General features: G+C 32.9%; 1 protein-coding gene across 21 annotated transcripts in view; it reads right to left on the bottom strand.

Moving 5' to 3' along the window:
* Nucleotides 1-22,320, bottom strand: part of Zbtb20 (zinc finger and BTB domain containing 20) — a 793,227-nt gene that overhangs the window by 403,950 nt on the left and 366,957 nt on the right. The window contains exon 1 of one of the 21 annotated variants that reach the window (XM_078044188.1): nt 10,269-10,376. The exons of 18 other annotated variants lie outside the window; for them this stretch is intronic. The gene's annotated coding sequence lies outside the window, so the exon portion shown is untranslated. Of the gene's footprint in view, nt 1-10,268; nt 10,377-22,320 lie in introns of those variants that run through there. 2 more of the 21 variants (XM_078044193.1, XM_078044190.1) reach the window with 2 other exon arrangements.

Below are 22,320 nucleotides of genomic sequence, written 5' to 3'. Positions count from 1 at the left end.
CTAAAAGAATATTCAACTGCTATGTGTCTCATGATTTTTCTGATACTGCATAGCACTGCATTCCCCACAAAAATACACAGAATGCTGCAGACGATATAATAATTCAATAAGTTTTCATTTCCTTATATATTCATCATAATTTTCTTACTGATTAATCATATTCAATGTGATAGCTTGAATTTATAAATTAAATATATTTTAATAAAATAATACTTATTATTTATTTTTAATTTTTTATTGTTCCTTTTAGATATACATAATGGTAGAGTATATTTTGACATATTATACATACATGGAGTAGAACTTAACCTAATGTAAAGGCTCAATAAAATTTAGTTAGAAAAGAGAATTTTCCTTATTGTAAAAGAAATATGACAAATCTCTAGATCAAATAATCCATATGACTCTTCTAACTCAAGGCAGTGTGATTCTCATGTTTCTGTCTCCAGGCTGCTCAGTTTCTGAATTTATTGATTTGCTGGCTTAGGCTATTACATACAACAGATGTACTGGGTCCAAACTGAATTTCACAGACTGTTTACTAATTCCTTTAGGTTTAAGAATGATTTTTTTCTTGAGGCATAGATTATCATAAAACTATCACATCAAAAGAGATTACCTTGTTTTAAATTTATGTAGTACATGAAATTTATCAGAAATTAATATATTAGTCTAACTGGTCATAACTAAAAAATAAATCAATGGAAAGTCCTTAATCACCTAAGAAGGACACATTGTTTACATTAACAAATAATTTGGGGCATACTCAGATAGTTTTTCATTTACTCAAAATAAATTACATTGAAGATTTCAGAAGACTTTTTTTCCTAAGGATAATCAACCATTACCTAAAGTTAGGAAAAGAGTAAACCACAAATGGCTTTCTACCATTAAAGAGACTGAAAATTGCAAACTTAAAGAAAGATCCATTTTCCAAACTCTGAGCTCCTCTTTTCTATGGTAACATTTAAAGGATTCATAACTGATGTGTAAGCCAGGACTCAGTTGAGTGAGGTCTTTCACGATTTTTCTGTAGAGTAGTTCAACCAGAATTATATGTGTATTTGCTTATTTTTTAAAGGTTGTCACTCAAAAAGTATCACAGTGTGAAGGTTCAGAATACACCTGAGTTTCCATTCCAGCTCCACATTCTTATTTACATAACCTGGGCAAATCATGCAAACTGGCTAAGCCTTAGTTTTCTTTTCTGTAAAATAAAGGAAATAATACAACACCTATTCTCCTGGATTTGTAGAAATAAATAAATGAATAAAATTGTGATTTAATGTTGCTTACAATGTTGACTAGCAAATGAAAAGTTCTCAATAAATATAAGCTGCCGTTATTAAAAATTTTAAATATCTAAAAGCCAGTTGTTTTCTTCTGGTTAATTTATCTATGATCTAATTTTACTCATGACTGTATGTTCTCCTCATCTGGAATGATGTTCTATTAAGTTTTATTTTTCTTACGTTCTAGAATGTTCTCAAATATTTCTTCATCTATGCTTCATCCATCAGAATTATACTGCTTATGATATTTTCTCATTCCTACTCAGCAGTTTAAGAGAAAAACTCAAGAACTAAATGCTATGAGAATTTATTGGGAATAATGACTACCACAATTGGGCAAAAAAGGACGTTATTAAAAATAAATCACACCAAAGGAGAGCAGTTGATGACAACAGCTGGAAAATTCTGTACATGGTGGGAATCAGTAAGCCCCAAAGAAACAAAAGAAAACTAAATGAAAAGCCATGAAATGTACATGATTTACAAGGGAAGCCCAGGCTTAATGGACAGGCTCTGAAGACTACAGGAGCCAAGAGAATCACTTTTGGATGAAAGTCTTGAGAGGACAGTAATACAAAAGGAACTGGTGTTCTCTGATCAAATGGGAACTACAATTAAGAATAGAATGAGACATAAAATAAATTAAAATTTTTATTGTATTAGATTTCTTTATTGCATATCCTTAATATTGCATATTAAGGGGACAATACCTACTTATAGCAGCATAGATGGATTGTTTAAAAAATCCTTTGTGGTGATGGCAAAAGTAATGAGGATGATATGTTTTTAAGAGTCAAAGTTAGAAATTCATGGCCAAGACAAATTAAAATTAGAACCTGTGTTGTCAGACATAGGGCCAAGTTAATTTATGACACAAACATTTCTCTTAAATAGAGTACTAAGAACTTAGTGGTTTGAAAAATATTTCATGCAGGTAACAAAACCAAAACAGTTGGCTTAGTGCAAAAATGACTGCAGATCAGATGTGTAACTTTTTGTCTTTTGCCTGGCTGGATATGGAACTCTCTCAACTTCCATGAGCACTAAATTCACTTAAAAACTAAAACGAAAGACACTGCCAAGGAAATTGAGATGGTAATGTAACATTACGCTTGAGAGTATAAACTATCAAGACAGGATGAACAAAACCAACTGAAATGGAAAAAGCAAACTTAACGCAAGTCAAGGAAGTTTTCTACAGTGTTAAAATAAAATACTGCAAAACAGAACCCAAACTGCTATTCACAGGAATAGCAAAGAATTTTTCTCAGAATATATGTAGGTAACTTCTGTGAGATTATTTAAAACATGAGGAAATTTTTCATAATTGCCTTTTGTTTCCAAATAAATTTTTAAGACATTTCCTAAAACAAATAAAACTTTATCAGATATAAAACATTTAAATTACCAAAAACAAAAAGCTAATATCTGAAGTATCACAAATGGTGTGTGCACACGTGCACACACACACATCAGTCACAAATATTATGAAACTGTCCTCGGAAGACAAGGCGAAATATTTTCATGATATTCCTAACACCTTAATTTCTTGAGAATAGATCACTCTACTTTGCCAAAAACCTGCATTTCATTATCAACTGATACTTAATGTGTATTTGTTTCAAATCTTTATTTAGGAAAAAGAATTCATTCCCATTAAAATATAAACTGTGCAACATTCTAAAAGTCCTAAAAAGAAAAACATCATCCTTTCTACTAATTAGGTGCTCTTGCTTTTTCCAGCAGTGAATATTTGAAAAATAACCTATTTAGGAGTATGATGTTATAGTGAATATAGTCATCAAGTAAACGTGATAATTTAATATATGATTTTAAAATAATGTTTCCATTTTATGCTACTAGTCTGTAAATAATTTTTAAATTTTTCATTAAAATACCTTTTCATCAACTTTGATATTAGTTTACTAGATATGGTAAATATATTTGTGATTTAAAGTAACAATAATGCATTTCTATGATAAAGAATAAATCATCCCATTTTATTTTGATAAATCTTTTTAGTTGATATCATTTCAAGTTAGGCTTTTTTGTGCTGCTTAATTTTATAATTAATAATTCATATTTTTGTCTTTCTTCTCTCACTCTGACAACTTTTATTTTTAATCGGTGGGCATGTGCCAAATTGGTTTGTTACTTATTTATAAAGTAAAATGACAAGGGAATTGAATATGTGGAATAAGAGAGAGATTTTCTTTCAGATGACAAAATTTCTTAGTAATGGGGATGTTTCTTGATTATCCTTATGGACTCAAGAATTTTAGAGCAGTTAGATCAGATGTCATAATCTTTGTATGACAACATGTGATAAATACATTAAATGAAACTGTTCATTTGTTTTTAAAAAAATTCATTTTAGTTTTGCGAGGACATCTGGGCACATGCAAATAAAAGAGAACACAAAATACCAAAATTTGTAAGATTATCTATTCTAATAGACCCTATAATTCCAATTAAGTAAAAATTCTGACAAAACAGATCTATATTTGTGTTCTTTCCTAAAAGCTAAAGCATGCAAATTTAGTAGGAACAAATCGAAAAAAAATTCAAAGATATGGGATTTCTACTGAGAAAAATAAATTGTTTTGCCTGTGGGGCTTTTTAGAATATTAAATAATGTCTTCAGTTCTGCCTATAACCAGAAACCACATATCCTGAATGATAGTGCAATGAATGACCATGACAGAAAATTCATAGTGTGGTCTCCAGAACATCAGCAACCAAAGCTTAAGGGAGCTGGGTCTAAAAAGAATCACAGACTGCTCAGGAATTACCATGGAATAAGAATCCACAGGGATATGGCCCTAGAACCTGCACTTACAATTACATTTGAGAATTAGACTGTCACCACAAAATTCTTCTATCCCACCACAACTTCCCATTGTCAGAAAAGCTCCTTAAACCCATCCTTTGTGTCAAACACAGAGAATTCAAGTAACATAGCAATTTTGATCATGATATTTGCTTCCTCAAAAATTCCAGTGTCTCCCCTCCCTTCTATTAGTTTAGTCCACCATTACTGGGCCCTACTTAAGTCAGACCCTTCCCTTAGGCTCTGTCTTTGTGGTAAATTTGTGCAAATCTTTGAAGCTTTCATATTGTTTTGGCAGTGTTCAGATAATATCCATCATTTGGAACTAGAGAAATTTTTTAAATAATTGGCTCCCAAATCCCACTTAAAATTTGACCAGTATTTAGAGATTCTAATTGTAATATACTATTTAAGTATTCAAAATAATTTTATAACCTTAACTATTTTTATAATTTTTAAAAATTAGGAGGTTGTAAGTTGTCATTGAGTCAGATGTGGGAACTGGTGCATAGGGAAGTAAACCATTTAGTGGCAACTCAAATTTGAAGGCAACCTGAACTAGAACACAGGCATTCTTTTGTCGAATGACCAAGCCTTTCAACCTTCTCCTTGAGGAAACCTTCCCCTGCCTTGTGGAGCATGTGCACTTCATGGGCTCTTTACCTATGAGATGTTTCATCTGAACTTACGCACACATGGTATTTATCTTTCGAAAACAGAATACAGAAAAACCTAATTGTACAAGTGTGTAAGATTATGCAATCTGAAGTTGTTAAGTTAAAAAATAGTAATAATAACAATGCTAATGCCTATCTTGTGATGTAATATTTCTGAAGTGGTAAGAGTTATTTTTTAAAATCATTTAAAATTTTCATAATTCATTTTAAGATTTGGTGTTAGTGTAGGCACAAAGAAGACAATTTACTACATATTAAAATTTACTGCTAAGCATGACTACTACTTGGTTAGCTGTATTTCACTATTTATAACAATGATGGCAAATGCCTTTTCTAGGATCTTATACATAATAATTACTATATCATGAAAGAAAATAGAAACAATTAGAATAGAAATAATGCTCATAAAAATGGCAAATTTTCAATGGAACTTTACTGAAAAGATTATTTGAAAGATGTTCCCTGTGGTTAGGAAGGATACACACACACACACACACACACACACACACACATGCACAAACACACATCAAGCATGCATCAAAATGTGCATATTTCAGTTTTTAAGGAGGAATTCCAATATATTTAGTAAGCACTTTCACTTAAACGACTTTATTGGATTATTTAAAATTGGAAGCTAATTTAAAATTTGTGTTCTGGGTTTCCAGAATTTGGAATGGGGAGTGAGCAGAGGGAGAGTAGAATGATGGAGGATATATGTGTATTTGTGTGTGTGTGAATTTAAATGCCCCAGATTTAATGAAGAAAAATGTTAACATTCTGTGTTTACATATTTTTGTTTGTAAAAACTATTTTTCTGTATAACTGGAGTTTATGTGGTCTCTATCATGACATCTTTTAAGAATCCCTGTAAATACCAACATGGATTTTTCCAAATGAAATCTTCCATGATTTAGGCTTATTAGCATCTAAATGAATGGTTTCCATTGATTTGTCTAGGAGAAGGAACTTGGTACTGTTTAGAGAATGATCTTTTTCATGATGATTGCCAACAATGTTTCCCTATCATCAGAAAGAAAACTACAGAAATACAGTGCATCAGATATGCACCTAGATAAAAAATAATATCATAGATTCCAACTGGTATCTGAGAGGTGAGGACAGGCTGAGATGGACTCCTTGGTTTCCTTCTGTCCAAAAATTTCCTGTTTCCCTATTTCCTATGGTTACCACCACTGAACATGTTAAAATCTCAGTAGGGACTCTGTTTCAACTTTTCCTTTCAAAACAGAGTGAAAAAGTTTAATGGAAAAAAATGTCCTTCTATCTCCATGCCAGGCACAGCGTAAGATCCACAAACTTAAAAGCCAGGCAAATAGTCTTTTATGTGCCCTAAAGCTCAGCAAATGACCTACTGCTACAAAAATCCCCAAATTTCAGGCATGTGACCTGACTAATGTGTGTTGTGAGATGAGTCAAGGAAAATGGAACCATCTGTATTATTGGACAGTCAAATAATTCCTTTCTGTCCATTCAAAAACATAATTTTTACTTCAAGAAAGATACACAGTGTAGTTTTTTTTTTCAAAAAGGAGCTGAGTTTTTAAATTGATAATATAGGATGATATGAAGGTATAACCTAGCAAAAATGAGTAGAGATAATCAAGCAGGCTTATAAAACCACAATTGCCTGGAAAAAGAAATGTTACCTACACATCTGTGCACAAAGACTCATAGGAGAAAATCAGGGGGAAATGAAGGAATTAGCAGGTTTCAATCATCTTTAACCAGTAGGGTGTGGCACCTTTTCTTCTCTTGTATGAATGCTATCAATAATTGAACTCTTATTGTGGATAATGACAATAAAATAGCAATCAAATGTAGCAACATGTTAGTTTTGAACACATTTGTAAAGCTCTGCCTTTTATTTCTTAAATCTACACATTAACTACCTATCATAGGGAGATTTCAGTGGACTTGTTGTATTTTACAAGTTTCCAAATTCATGGGCAGGTGAAAGACAGAGTAGTAACAGTTGGTAAAATATCATAATAATGGTTGAATCTGTTGATGATTGTACTTAACTTAAGAACATATATGTATGAAGAAGGACAAAAAGGCACTAAGCAGGATACTGTGGACAAGGTGACATAAAATTATCTATAGAGGATCCCAGGCTATTTTTCCTCCATTTCATAAATTAAATATTCCCCTCACTTTACATAGAAAAATTGAGATGAATAATAATAGAAGCTAACATGAAATGGATGCATACCATAAGCATACCTACTACTATGTCAAACATTGCAATGTACCATTTTATTTAATTCTCACAAATATCCTGCAAGTGTTATTATTTGATTTTTGCAGATGAGAAAACTGAAGCCAACAGAGATGAAATAACTTGAACAAGTTATACCTACATAGTAACTAAGTAGAAGAGCTAAGATATAAACTTAGGTCTGATTTCAAAACCCAGACTCTCAAACACTAGGCCAATGGTTTTTAATTCTGATTCCACATTATAATAATCTGTGCAGCCTTTTTAAAACTCAAACCCTGTCCCAGGACAATTAATAAATCAAAGTTTCTTATACATGGGCCAAGACATGGATATTCATCTCAAAGCTCTCTGGGTCACTGTGATACCCAGCATAGGTGGGAAGCCACTGCAGTATGTGTGAGGATGCAATAGAACCTGATTGTCCTCAGTTCTTTGCAATAGCTTTTCCCTAGCCCTACCATGTTCACCTTTTCATGCTTTTTCATTTTCACTATATGGAAAAGTAGTATACATGGGGAAAATTTTTACAAAATTTTATCAGGATTTGGTCACAAGTCCAAGAAAAGAAAAACCTGTTCACATTCAGCTATAGACTATGATGAATAAGAAGATTCAGGTTAAATCTTCTTATTCCCTACAGGGAAGTATAAGGCTACCTAAACTAATCACTAAAATTTGGAATAGCCTCTTCCTCTCCTTTCAAAAATCCAATAAGAGTAACTACTAGTTCTAAGAAGAAGAGACCCAATTACCACTCTCTGCAGTACTGTTCTACTTAGGATCTCAATGCAACTGACAGTCATCCAAAACACAAAGGTAACGTGAAAATGTCTCTAGTAGAAGTGAAGAAAAGATGTCTGAAGTGGGAAGACAGTAAAATTTGAAGTCAGAAGGTCTAGGTTTGTGTCTATACTCAGCTATTTTACTGCCATGACATGAAGGAACACTAAACCTTGATTTCCTTTTCTTGTACATCTCCCTGAGGGCAGTTATTCAAAAAGTGTGGTCCCTGTCAGACTCACTGGGAACTTGTTAGAAATGAAATGAGCAGTTTCTATCCTAGACTTAGAATCAGAGTATGTGTATGGAGGCAGGGGTCGTAATGTTCATTTTAGTAAATCCTCCAAATGATTCTGATGCATTCACTTCCATAGGGTTGTTTTATAAAGATACAATGAGATGGTACATAAAACGTTAGTTTTGCTTACTATCTACTTAAATCAGAAATTTCAACTTCTCTCCTAGAAATATTTAGAGAACTAATGTCACAGCCTACTTTCGTTAGTTAATAACCTCATTTCTGAATTTCACTTTGAATGTGTAGATGAGGCACAAGTCAACCAGAGGTTATGCAATTAGCTTGGAGTCAAAGAGAAAGCAAGGAGTAGAGCTGAGAAAGAAACCCCATTGTGAACTTGATTTTAATTCAATCAAATTGTTAAGGTACCAACCACTCACCTTCCTCTATAATCACAATGAACCTTTTAATAAACAGTTTCTATCCTCCATATCCTCTTAGCCTAAGAAATAAAACAGTAGTCCCCCCCCACCCCTGCCTCAAAACAGATTAACTTCTGTAGCTCTGGACTAAACAGCTCAAGAGTCAACAGGAATGACAAGCTCTGACAGTGAGAAGGTGCAATTGCCCCCACACCTCTGTATATGAAGTGCAGACAGTATCTGTTCCTGACCTCCCACTCCTGATTACTGCAATTGTGGAAACCATGATAAATAAAAGTGCTTACCTTTGGGTTGAGTTTCTGTTTGAATATATAGACTTCTATAATATTATTTGGATACTATAAAGCATAAACTGAATTTTAGTAGATGCTTTGGGATGGTTTTCCCCCGCTCTCCTGTCAGAAGCACTCTATCTTTTTACTGTAATTTATCTGATATAGCTACTAAGATGCCTGATACTTTTACATGCAAGGGTGCCGAAAAACAAAGAGCAAGAGAATGGGTTGTTAATGAAATTCTCTGATTGTAAAAAGCACTTTGGAATGATCAGGTGGTAAATAATAGTAAGAGGAAATAACATAAAGTGCTTAGGTGTTACAGCAATAGACACCATAATAAATGCAGAAGAGATCAGACATGAATAGAATTTGCATTTTATGCAGCTGCTGTGTGTGTATATAGAATATACAGAAGCTAATTTTTCAATAATACTGGTAAAATATTGTACAAAATCTATTCTTGCTGTCTTCTCACTTTAAAAGGCATTATATAGAAAAACACCCATCTGTCCTAGTGAAATGGTGAATGTGTGTAAAGAGGCTGGAAAAAGAGCCACTTTGCATGCATGAAATAAAGAGCTCAAATAAAAGGAGAGAATGAAGAAAATAGTAACACTATTAGAACAGCTATGCAGACATGCACAAAGGCGATCTTTGAGAAACATCACAGATAAATAACTCGGTTAATGTGTGACAGCAGAATTACAATAAAGATATATGATCATATACTAAAAATACGGACATGTGTTCTCTCTGTTTGCTGGGCTATTTTTATAGTGTTGCTTGTTTTTTTAATGGAGACAGAGGAGGAATAAGAAGTATGGTTTTGCTGTTTGTTGTTACTGTTGCTGTTTAGTTTAGCTATAATACTAACATTAACTCCATACCAGACTCTTCCAACAGTTCCATGAGCTAAATATTTACCATAAATTGTCCTCAATTTTCTTATTTTCAATGTTTGTTCGTAACCCAAGTGCCTGTTCATTAAGTATGCTAGTACCTAGTCCATGGTTACTCCCCTTTGGAAGAGATGAAGAATGTGCTGAGAGTCAGGGAGATTCCCTTAACCATTTGGGAAATGTCTGATTGGGATTCTGAGAAAATAGAGACACTATAAAAGACTATCAAGTAAATACAATAACACTGAATACTGAAGATCGAATCAGCCAAAAGGTACAATTCTTTCCCTTCCTTTGTTCTGTTCCTTTATCAAATAAAAGATCATGTCCAGATTTTTTCTATAGTTGGACTAGCACATCCAACTATATTTCAAAATATCTCAGATTCCTATCTTAGAAGAAGAAACAAACTTCCTTAGAGAAACTCAGAAAAAACAACTCTGCATATTCACAAAACTTTCATGTATTTCTAGCATAGGAAAATGAATAGAGAACGACTAACAGATGAAAAGACTAATAATATAATAATAATAACAACTACATTAATAACAATGCTTTGGGTTCTAGAGCATGATTATCACAGATTCACCTGTATTGGAGACTCCAGGACAGAAAGGCCATTAAGCTATATTTCCATTTTCAGGATTCCTCCTAAGTCAGACTCTCCGGAAAGCTGTAAATACTCTCAGAACAGACTTCAGTAATGAGATTGGAATGAAAACTGGGACTATGGTATAAAAGCATCTCCCTGCCCCTTGTTCTAAAAGTTAACTATTAAACCATGTGTCGTTCATCCTGATTTGGTTTACTCAATTCTAGAAACAAGGACTCCTTGCTCATATTGCCCTGGGCTATTGAACACCTAGTGAAGCCTTAGTGAAGACAATGTTCTTCCCAGCAGCCCTACCAAAAAGGGCTGCTATTATCACACCATCAATCCTCTGCTGCTAGTGAAGGAAGGATGGAAAGCCTCTTCTTTTGAAGAATAGGTTCTTTCCCTCTTCTAGATTTTTAAGTTTCAGTACACTCAAAATTTTCAGGGCTTAATTATTTTTCCCTCCATTCTGTTTTTTCTACTCTAGTTTATTCTTTTAATTATTTACAGGCATGCCTGTCTGGACACTTTCGTTCTAGTGGAACCTGGCTGATTTTTTCAACACCTTTTAGTGGAATGTGATAATAGATGCATGGAGAAGGGGAGCTGGTCTTAACAGTATTTTTTGGTTTCATCTGTGACAGAGCTCTTTTCCCTTTATTGATTTTTCTCATGCCCTGTCCATTCTACAGCTTAAAATGCCTTCAACAGGGTTTGAAAAATTGGTGGTTAGTCACTGTGCAAACCATTTCTCAAAACAGTTGTTGCAAGCTTCATTTTACTCTGTTACAAAGAGAGTTTTGTTAGGATTGGTTTCGTTTTCTTTGTGGAGTCATGCTAGCAGAGAAACATACTCTAGAACATTGCTTCTAAACGTGGTAAGATTGGGACTATGATCATATTGAATCTATATTCAAAATTTATTAGTTCAGCCAAGTGAAGATAAAGGGAATAAAGAAGTCGTAAGTCTTCAATATTTTTCACAAACATGATCAATTCACGCAAATGTTAAAATTTACCAAGCAAATGATTCCATACTTTTGGAAATATATATATATTTTTTCTTGTCAACAGTTCAGGGGAGTGGTGAGGGGATGGGACATATATGTAGAATTTTCCTACATATTTTTATAATACTATCTTATTACCTATACAATACTTGTGAAAAGAAAAGGTTACAAACAGCATGACAGGAAGTCAATTTTGAATAGATTCTAGAACAAAAAAATTTGACTTTATCTGCTAATTTTTAGATCTCTTGTCAAATTTCACTTATATTTCTAGGACTCATTATTTTTTTTTCTCTAGTTTGGTACTGGGTATTGAACTCAAGGGCACTTTACCACTGAGTTACAACCCCAGTCATATATATATATATATATATATTTCTTTTCTTTTTCTTTCTTTTTTTTTTAATTTTGAGACTAGTTCTTGCTAAGTTGCCCAGGTTGGCTGTGAACTTGTTATCTTTCTGCTTCAGCCTCCTGAGTTGCTGGAATTAGAGGCATATGCCACTGTGACTGGCTCAGGATCCATATTTAAAGAAAAGAATAAAGGTTGATGATATTTGGGATTAAGAGAAGAGTGAAAATACCTAGTAAAATTCAGATATGTAAAATATGATTTTTTTGTTTAAACATACATAATTTGTGGCAGTTCCACAGTGATTTTTTTCTTTTCTTATTTTGACACAATTAAAAAAGCATGAAATATATTTAGCTCAAATTCAGTCCACAGCATTTACTTAGTATTTCCCCTTTCCTCCTCCTTCTTCATGTTCTCTGTCCTCTTCTTTATTGAACTTTCTGCTATTTACTATTAGAGTTTTTTTTATTGGCTTGTATCTTGTGGATATACATTATAGTGAGGTTCACTGTGGTATATTCATATATGTACATAGCAGTATTAGTTTAGATTCATTACTCTCACAGTAATTTTTGATACATATACAAGAAAAGTTTTTGAAACTTCAAAAGGTGAAAGTGAAAAACATCTAGCTTACTTTAAATTTAGAGCAATAAAAAAAATAGGAAAGACATATCAAAATTGGTAACTGTCAAAATCTGAGAGAAGGAAATTGAATATTCATTGTGACCAGAGGAAGGGTGAACATGAGAGATGCAGCCCAGGAAAAACATTCCTGATGTGTAATCCAAAAGCCGAACATCTCACAATAAAGGTTTTATGGTTTTCTTTTCAGAAGACTATTTGAAGAAAGATTGTCCCGGGATTTTTGTTACAATTTCTTTCCTGTCTTTCTTTGCTTTCTGTTTTTTCTTTGTCATAGTTAAAATTTCACTCTAAATTCCATAGAAATTTCAGGACACAAATGAAGTAAACAGTAGTGACAAAATTACAAACTACGGTAATTTATACAAACTCCCAGTAGTCCTTGTTCAAAGCAAAGCTCTTGGGATCTGGAGTGCCAACTGGTGAATTCAATGGTGCCAATGAAGAAAGGCAAAGCAGGACCAAGCACTATCATGGAAAAATACTTCCGATTTGAAGGACAGTCTCATCACTGCTTTACTCTTTGTGGCAACAACTGATGAATGATATGTCCCTTTTCTCAATCACCCTGAAGAAAAAACAATGATTCTATTTTTTTTGGCATGTGTTTTCTAAACTATAAAGTGCTATATAAAATGGCATTAATGCCCCATAAGAGAAACACATAGGTTGATGCTGAATGGATTAAAAATGTATTGTGTTCACTTTAAAAAAGTAGTGAACAATTATAATAATTATAGTTCTTCATAAAATTTGATGGGAAAAAGGTCTACAGGGTGCATTTGCTGTTAATCATGAGAATTTAGTTTTGGAATAAAACATGGAGACAAATGATAGGAGGCTCTTGTAAGAAGGAAGAAACCCTTGGTTTTGGAACCAATCATTTCAAGTCCCAGTTTCTTCAAAATTTGTAAACATGTTCCCTGAAACCAAAGGGAGAAGCAAAGGAAGTTGCCTATTGTCATTTGGAGATCTAGTGAATCCAAAGCTGTGGATTCATAGTTCAACAAAATGACAGCACAATAAAATCTCACCGTCAGTTTGTTTTCTTTATTGAAATGCGCTATGCTCCTTACTAAATTATATCACAAACTCCCCACAGCAAATAATGTAAATCCATAACCAGACATAGGCCTATAGTAATGGAGAAAAGAAAATCTTCAGAGTCTTAGAACTTTGGCATCCACCATTTAACAAGTCACATAACCTCTAAAGGTAAAGATTTTCTGATATATTAAATGAAGATAATAGTAACCATTTCACTGGATTGTCTTAAGAATAAAATGTAAAACTCTTGCCAAAGAGAGGTCACTCAACAAATGGCAGCCAAATCACCACATGCAGTAAAATCCAAATAAAAAATATTTAGCCAGGACTGTTAACTTGTGAGGTAGATTGGGTATCCATGCTACAAAATCCATTAAGGCTAAATAATTTGGTCATTTCAGTAACAGTCTTTAGAGACTTTTTTTTAAATGACATTTCCCAAAGGTCAAGCTAGCTTACGGTTATGTGGAATTACTACATTTAAAAGGAAGCTTTATTCGGTTCATAAAATAAATCTGGTTCCCCAAACCCAGGATCATAAAGACCTTCTACCATAAAGGATAAGAGTGACATTTGAAAAAACAGACTTTAAAGAACTATAGTAGGAAATGAATGCAAATTATCAGAATGACAGCAAGTGCCCCAAGTCAAAGCCACATGGAGAAGAAATATGTCCTATACAAACAGCCTGCAGATCAAGAAGAATGGAGTGACACTTTAAACACTCAAGAGAAATGGAAGAGTAAAGAGAAATATAGAGCTGAATAAAAATATTGGTTAAAAGTATTAAAAGCTTGGACTTTATAGTGAAAAGTTAAAAAAAAAAGTGATTCAAGAATAAACATTTGTGGGGAGAAAAGCAAGAACAGAATTCCTAGGCACTGAGAAGCATTTAGGAATAAAATTCTTAAATAATATATTACAAGGTGGTGCTAGCTACAGAAAATACAAATATTGATGGGTTAAATCAGGACTGAGGAAAATATGAAGCCAAATACGGGCAGCTCTGAGGGGAAAAAAATAGGCAGCTTGGTATTCAACTGTCATCACAATTCATTTGTGTTTCACATCCCACTGTTTGTGACATTAACAGAATTTCGAATTTAGCAATGAACTATTTTTATATTGTGAATCTCTGCAGCCATTTTCCATATGTAGCTACAATTCCAACTAGCAATAATAGCCTTTGATCTTTAAAATGCTTCCAATTAATACTATTCAAATTAGAGGTCACCTAAGAGTTTTCCAAGTTAATTCCCTTTTCTTACTATTTGAAGTAGAGTGTGGTCCCTGTTATTTATTTGCTTTAATTCCATATTATTTGGCCATTTTGGTAACAAATCCTTGGGCCATCTTTGCTTTTATTGTCATTTTTCAAAAGATTAAGTTAGTTTTGGATTTCTGGATTGCATTTTCATTTAACTAGAATAATTAAAGCAATCTTTTCATGCAGGCATTTAAATAGATCAAATTTATATACACACTTCCTACTGTGTGTCAAACATTAAGCAATTTCAAGTGTCATTATTTACATACTCATATATATTAATGAGCTTATGGTCATTGTACACAGGGCTTTTGTATTGTATTGTTGTGGTTACTGCTGTTGGTAACAAATATCATTTATTGAGTATTATATACCAAGAAGCCTACTAGGGGCCATACACATACAACAATGAAGATATTATTGATCCATTTTCCATTTTAGGACTTAAACACACACATACATACACACCAACTTGTCTATGCTTATGTAATTTGTAAATGGCAGAGCAGATAACCAAACATGGAGCTTACTCTACGTAACTAGCGTCCATGCATTTCTCATGATATAGTTGTGCTTTCCATACCAATGTAAAGTTGCAATTCTGAAAAGTTAACAGAATGTGTTGTCAATTGCTTTTTAAAAATACATCGTTATGGGCTGGGGTTGTGGCTCAGAGGTACAGCGCTTGCCTCTCACTTGTGAGACACTGGGTTGGATTCTCAGCACTGCATATAAATAAGTAAATGAAATAAAGGTCCATCAACAACTAAAAAATATTTTAAAAATATAAGTCAATTTAATAAACTAGTATGTGGCACCAGCTAGGTTAGTGATCTTCGACTATCATGAACAAGACACAGATCTGAAATTGAAACTTTTCCTGAAGATGTTCTCCTAGATAAAATTATATTTCTAAACTATCTCATCATCAATGTATAATTAAAGGTGTGGCACTATCTGAAAAACATTGGGCTTTGGATTTAAAAGTTTCTTTTAATATAACAAACTTAGTTAATCATGGATTATTGAAACAAAATCTGTGACATGAAGGGCATTGAAGTCAGATTTAGACATCATTTCTACCAAGAAACACGAATGTAGTCTGCAAAATATCATTAATATACTGAGGTAAATCACATTATAATTTTCATCTATAAAATGAAGATTCTTAATATGTATTACAAAGACAATATCTCTGACCCATTCTTAGTAGAAAATGTGTTTTGAATTGTTTTGTCAGTAGTAATAATGGAGTTGTACTGGACAAAATATATTTTCAGCAAGTTTCCCTGGTAATAAAGTAATTGTAATAGTAATAATCAAAATAGTAATCACAGTATTAATGATGACATTTATTGAATATTTTGCTATCCACCAAGTACTATGATTAACACTTATATGTATACACTGTTTTATTCATTTCACAAAATATTGCACACAGTAAGTACTATTAATAATCTAATTTTATAAAGAGATACACTGAAACGTGGAAGCCCAATAACTTGACCAAGATCACAGATAGAAAAGAAGTATAACCAGGATTTGACCCCAAGGAGTGTGACTCTCATGTCTACTCTTGTGACAGGTGTTATGATGTTTGCTCAGAATACTGCATTCCTACTCTTCAATCTACATCAGTGGAGTTGGGGCCTATGTAGTTTGAAGCCCAAATCTGAAGACAGCTTAACTCAAAAGTTTGAGTCACTGCTATTCATATTTTCTGCCAATTAAAATGCTCCCTTCTGAGAAGCACTGTCTGGCTGGCTAAACCCTAGAACATAATACATGCTTAAAAAAAGTGTCTGATGAATGTTAGCAATGGTTTTGCTAAGCAGTGAGTTAACAAGTAATCCTCCTCCCCTTTTAAAAATATGTTTTCCTAATGTCTAAAATATTTTCACCATGGTTATATATTACTTTGTTGATCAAGGGAAAAATTAGAACTTTACTTCAAAAAAATTTCTTTTTGTTTTGTTTTACTATTAGGTTGTTAGTTTCACTTTAAATCTGCCCTGGGAAGCCTTTCCTGTTGCTCTGTTGGCTAGCCCTTTCTGGCTTCCATGTAACCTTATCAAAGCCATATACTATAGTTAATTATCAGTTTTCTCTATCATAGGTTAAGTCCCATGAAGACTGCATAAATTGCCTCTAAGACCTCTCTGTGTCTTGCATCTCCACCACTCAGTTCAGTGAAAAAACCCAGAACATAAATTCACTAGAACAAGCAAAAGATGAAGAAAAATCTTATAGGCAACTATGCATGCCTTGTTGTCCTCCAAAGTAACTTTTGTCTTTCCCTTATATTATCTTCAGGTCCCCATGATAAGGAGCTGTGAAATACCACAGTGTCCTGAATTGACTGGTCTATATTTGGAGGTCATTACTGTTGGGTAAAGGAATGTATATATTTATACACACACACACACACACACACACACACACACACACACAGGAAACATGTTTCAAAATGAAGTACATCATTTTTATACTTATATTATTTTGTCTTTATTTAGTAATTTTATTCCCATTATACTATCAATATCATGAAACTAGAAACTTTATTTTGCTACTACATTATTACTTCCTAGAAGAATTATAGCATAAATTTTCAATTAGTATATATTGAAAAGAAAAAAAGGAAGGAAATATATATAGAAGTTCTCACAATATTTCTTATATTCTGGAAATTAATTGCTTCATATATAATATATCCCTGTTATTCTGTCAGTACCCAATTTCTTGCACTTCTATAACCTGTGGAACACAGTTCCAAGTCAGATGCTTGGGCCCCTGCATACTGTGAGTCATCTGCCAACTAGAAAGGATGCCACCATTTAGGCTACATACAGTATTTCCTATAGACCAGCTGAGCCATCAGAAGGGCAAGGGAAAGAAACATGTAAATCCTCATAATGCCTACAGCACCCAGATATTTCTCTTTTCTTCTCAGAAAGGACCCTGGTAATACACCACTGATGGATGATGGGAGAAATGGAATTAGAAGGTTTCATGACACTTCCCATTCCAGCTTTTGGGGATAGAGTGTCCCATTGGGGAAATGGAATTTCTTATGTTTTGCACCTTCCACATTGTAGTCGGGAACTACAATATATACTGCTATCAAATGTATACTTGTGATGATATATGGAACCTTGAATTTTACTTAAAGAGATTATGTGGCAATTCATAGTTATTCTAATTTAGATAATATCCCAGCAATAAAATTGTCTTACTTATGAGTTTATTAAAACAAGGAACGGGTACTCTTTATCTTTGTAGTTATATTACCCAGATCCAACATATAACTTAGAAAATAATAATTTTCAGTAAATGATCGGTAGAACAATTAAGAAATATTTTTATAAAATGGCGAGATGTGGCTTGAAGAGTTCAAACAAATCTAGAATACTTTGCTAAGCTAGATTATTCTGTTTTTATTAGCAGCGATCATAATATATTATTGAATATACATTAGTGTTTTACTTAGTGTTTATATAATGAACCCTCACCAACTGTGGGAGGGAAATCCTACTGTCTTACATTCATGTACTAGATATGTACATGAATGTAAGACAGTTCCAAGTCAGATGCTTGGGCCCCTGCATACTGTGCATTGAATGTAAGTCACAATTTAAAAACACTGGTTTTCTAATTTTGATGTATACAAATAGCATGAGTAGTTTCTAAACTGCAAATCCCTAGGTTCCATCCTCAAGGATTTGGATTCAGAAGTTCTCAAAAGGGCTCCAAAAATTTTTATTTTAACAAGTGCCCTAGAAATCCTGATATAGGTGGTCCTTGCATTACTTATTGTGGATAGACTACTTATTATGGATTAGATAATGTAGAAAAAATATTTATGCTTCACTTTTTCAATGTGGAAGAGAATATTATTCTATTAAATGTGACTTAACCAAAAAATTACCCCTGAAAAGACTAGACAGTATGCTAAGACTTCTGAAAGTGAAGCAAGGCAGGATGCAAGGGTGATAAATTTTAAATATTATTATGAGAAAGGACTCTTTTTAAAACTTCAAAAAGACTGACAGTATGCTTGAAGTAAAAGTGGAATAAGAATGGCAGCAACACAACAATCTTTTGTGTACAACTCAGGAAAGTAATGTTGATTTGAGAATTTTATTTGATAAAATGTGTTTTACTGGTTATTATAAAAGTGGGGGCCTTCTAAATCTTTGATTTGCTATTATAATGTATATGTATATATTTATATGAAGTAGTTTTGAAAATTACCCCTTCACTTAACTCCTTATTTTTCATAATATCTTGGTGTTGTCAACAGTTTAACACATATTTTTTCTTTTTCTTCTTCTTCTTGTTCTTCCCCCCTTACCCCTGAAGTGTATGCCCTAGAATTAGAAAGAGATTGCTCTAGTCTACTCCTATATTCACATGCCATGGAAGGTGATGTTTCTGTGTCTGACCTGACCTTTAGGTCTCTAAAGCCTATAATTATTTTCAATGGGAGTTGTTTTAATATCTTAGCACAGACTTCCCCAAAATTCAGAGTCTATCATTTTTCAAGAGCTTTAGTGATGAATGATGGAAATTATTTTATTATTCTTAGGGATGTTGTAAACTGCATGACTTCTATCACGATTTTCTTTTTGACTTGGCTGTAAGAAAGTCTAAGGCAACTCTTTATTGAACTTAGTGTGTGTGCTGACCTCATTCTTGATTGCATTTTTATATATTTTTTTAAAATAATTATTTTTTAGGTGTAAATGGACACAACACAATGCCTTTATTTTTATGTGGTGCTGAGGATCAAACCCGGGTTCCACCTGTGCTAGGCGAGTGCTCTACCACTGAGCCACAATCCCAGCCCCATATTTTTATATCTTTATCCTGGCTTATTGCTTTGTTTTATTTTATCTTCACTACCTACTTACTTCCAATTCACATATTTTCCTTTTTTATCTGTTTATTTTTCTTCATCAGCCATTTTAATGCTTTCTTGAAATAGGGTGTCAGAAATAAACCTACCCCCATAAAAAAGGTGTGTGCATGCATGCACATTTGATATATATATATATATATATCTCATACACATCCCAAATCAAAAATTAAAACTAACCTTATAAAATAAAAGAGATATCTCATAGTTTTGGGGCTAACACATTATAGATTCACCTGACTATTTATAGTATTGTAATTCATGGCAGAACAAAATTAAAATACCATCATGAGAAGACCCATAGGTAATCCAACCCAGGCATTCACAGTACCAAATAATTTTGACATCTTTTAATTCTGAAAATCAACTGTAGCTATTTAAAATCTTTGTTTTCAAAATCTATACTAAAAAATTCTTGTCTTAATCCATCTATCAAAATGTATAATTCTGAAAATATTTATTACAAATTATCTATACATGATACATATTTTTTTACTTAGATTCTTCAAACCAAACACATCAGTTCTTAATTTACTATTTTCTTTCAATAAAATAATTTTCACTAAACAACAAAATCTGATGTCATCTAAATACTGAAAACTTACATTGTGTTTGAGTTTGTCTAGTTTCTGCATTTTCTTCTGATAATGAACCAGCCAGTCTCAGGACAATTCTAGTAAAACCCAGATAAGATAGAATAATCCTCCTAGGCACTAGACACCTTACATATAATAATCATCTTGAATTGTTCTCAAATTACCATTCTGGGGCTAAAATGTTACTATTTGGGACCTAAATATGATTTTTGTTCTTTTATTAATTTCTGAATTGCATATCCTTCCAGATACCAAAGGAATATTATAGTGCCACCTCGGAATAATGCCAATTTGCACTTGTTATTTGTTTTCTGTGACCCTCCCCCACCAGTCTGGGCAACCAATAGCCAATTCATATTTCCATTACATCACAGTTGGATTACAGAAGTGCTCTTTACTCTGGCTTCTGCATGTCTTTTGCAATTCATTTGTAGATAGTCCAGAAGCTAGCAGCTGGACTTCATTTTTGTTCCAACAGTCACCATTTTATTATGTTTCCCTAAGTCACTGTGAGTTTCACTGATGACAAGTCCAAAACTGTAAAAAGTATTTAGATATAATGGGTTAAATTAGAGAGAAAGGATTACCATTAACTTGCCATAGATTCATGTCACTCAACTATCCATTGCCATTTATTCCCTATATATCAAAAAGGGTAATGATACTATTCTCCCACAGAAGACCAATAAACTACATTGCAAAAGTAAGTGACTGAAAAAATATGTTTTAAAATCAGAGTGCTGTGTTCTTAAAATCTTTCATAGGACTTTGTTCAGTGTTTGAGCCTTTCCAAGTTCTCATAATTCTGTGGTATTCATAATAAAGCAGGCAGATGGTTTAGTCTCTGAACATATGCTTTAAATGCCCCTTTTGCTATTTCAAAATAATGGACCAATTTTTGCCCTCACATAGTCACAAAAACCTTTAAGAAGGCTTGCCTCTTGAAATTTGAGGACAGAATGTAATCCAGTGGGAATTAAACCTTTAAAAATATATTTTCTAAACTTTCTTTGGAGCTCTATTCTACATATTAAGACAAACTTATTTAATCAAATAAAATAGAGTAAGGAGAAACTACTAACTCCTACAATATTGTATGGTTCAAAGGATAGATTAGAAGGCAAAATGTTTTATTTACTTATACTTTAAAATTCTGATTTTTTAAAACCTTATGAGAGTCACCTAACTTAATTCTGTGATTGTCCAATTTTCCATTTTTATTATGATTCCTATTTTTATTACTATCATGTAGATGTTTTATTGTTAAAGTACTTTGCAATTATTAATTAGTTAATTTAGTGTAAATTATGTTTATGCCTTTGTTTTAAATAGATGCTATTCATAGTTATTACAACCCTACCATGTTATTTCACCAGCCAATTATTCTCATTTCAAAAGCAGTTTGTAATTGATAAATGCACATTTTCTAGGTTTTCACAGAATATGTAATTCATCCTCAGAGGATATTTGTATTTTGATAATGCTCTTCACATAACCTAACTGTACTTATAAAAGTATCCCTGTTTTTTAATGTCTACATTTTATACATGAGCCTTCATTTCCATACTCATATTTTTCTATGTATTTAAATTTAGTTTTGAAAAAGCCTCTAAACTAGTCTCTCCCATCTTACGATACCCACAAACTCAGTATTCTGATCAACATTCTAGATAAAAAGACCACACAACCGACAGTAAGGACACTAGCTATTAAAGAGCCAGAAGTTTAAGTAACTATTCTAAAACTTTAATGCCTCTTTACAAATTGTTAACAAGGACTAGCTTCATACTGGTGTAAAACAGTGTTTACTTTTAAAAATAAATGCATTAGTTGTACCCAAATGTGTTTGAGACACTTAAGACGCGTCATAACCAACAATGTTAAAAATACAGATCTTAAAGCAAGTGACCATTTTTACATATTAACATAAATACCTGAGAAAAGTTGAAAACTATTATTGAAAAAAAGTTGAAAGCTATTACATATTCTTCAACTGATAAATAACTTTTAAGAAAAACCTCTCTCCTTCTCATGTCTCTAACTTTCACAATAAATGCAGCACTGAAACTAAATTTTCAACTTAGAAATATGCTGAGCAGTATTCCAATAAACAAGTTGATTAAAAAAAAAAAACTCACCAGACTAACAGTCATGCTTCCCCCCTGTCTTTCCCCTGCTTCCCCTTGTTCTTTCACTTTCCATACACACACA

The sequence above is a fragment of the Ictidomys tridecemlineatus genome, chromosome 3 (genome assembly GCF_052094955.1).
Source record: "Ictidomys tridecemlineatus isolate mIctTri1 chromosome 3, mIctTri1.hap1, whole genome shotgun sequence".
NCBI classification, from domain to species: domain Eukaryota; kingdom Metazoa; phylum Chordata; class Mammalia; order Rodentia; family Sciuridae; genus Ictidomys; species Ictidomys tridecemlineatus.
This window is presented reverse-complemented; position numbering and strand designations above follow the sequence as displayed.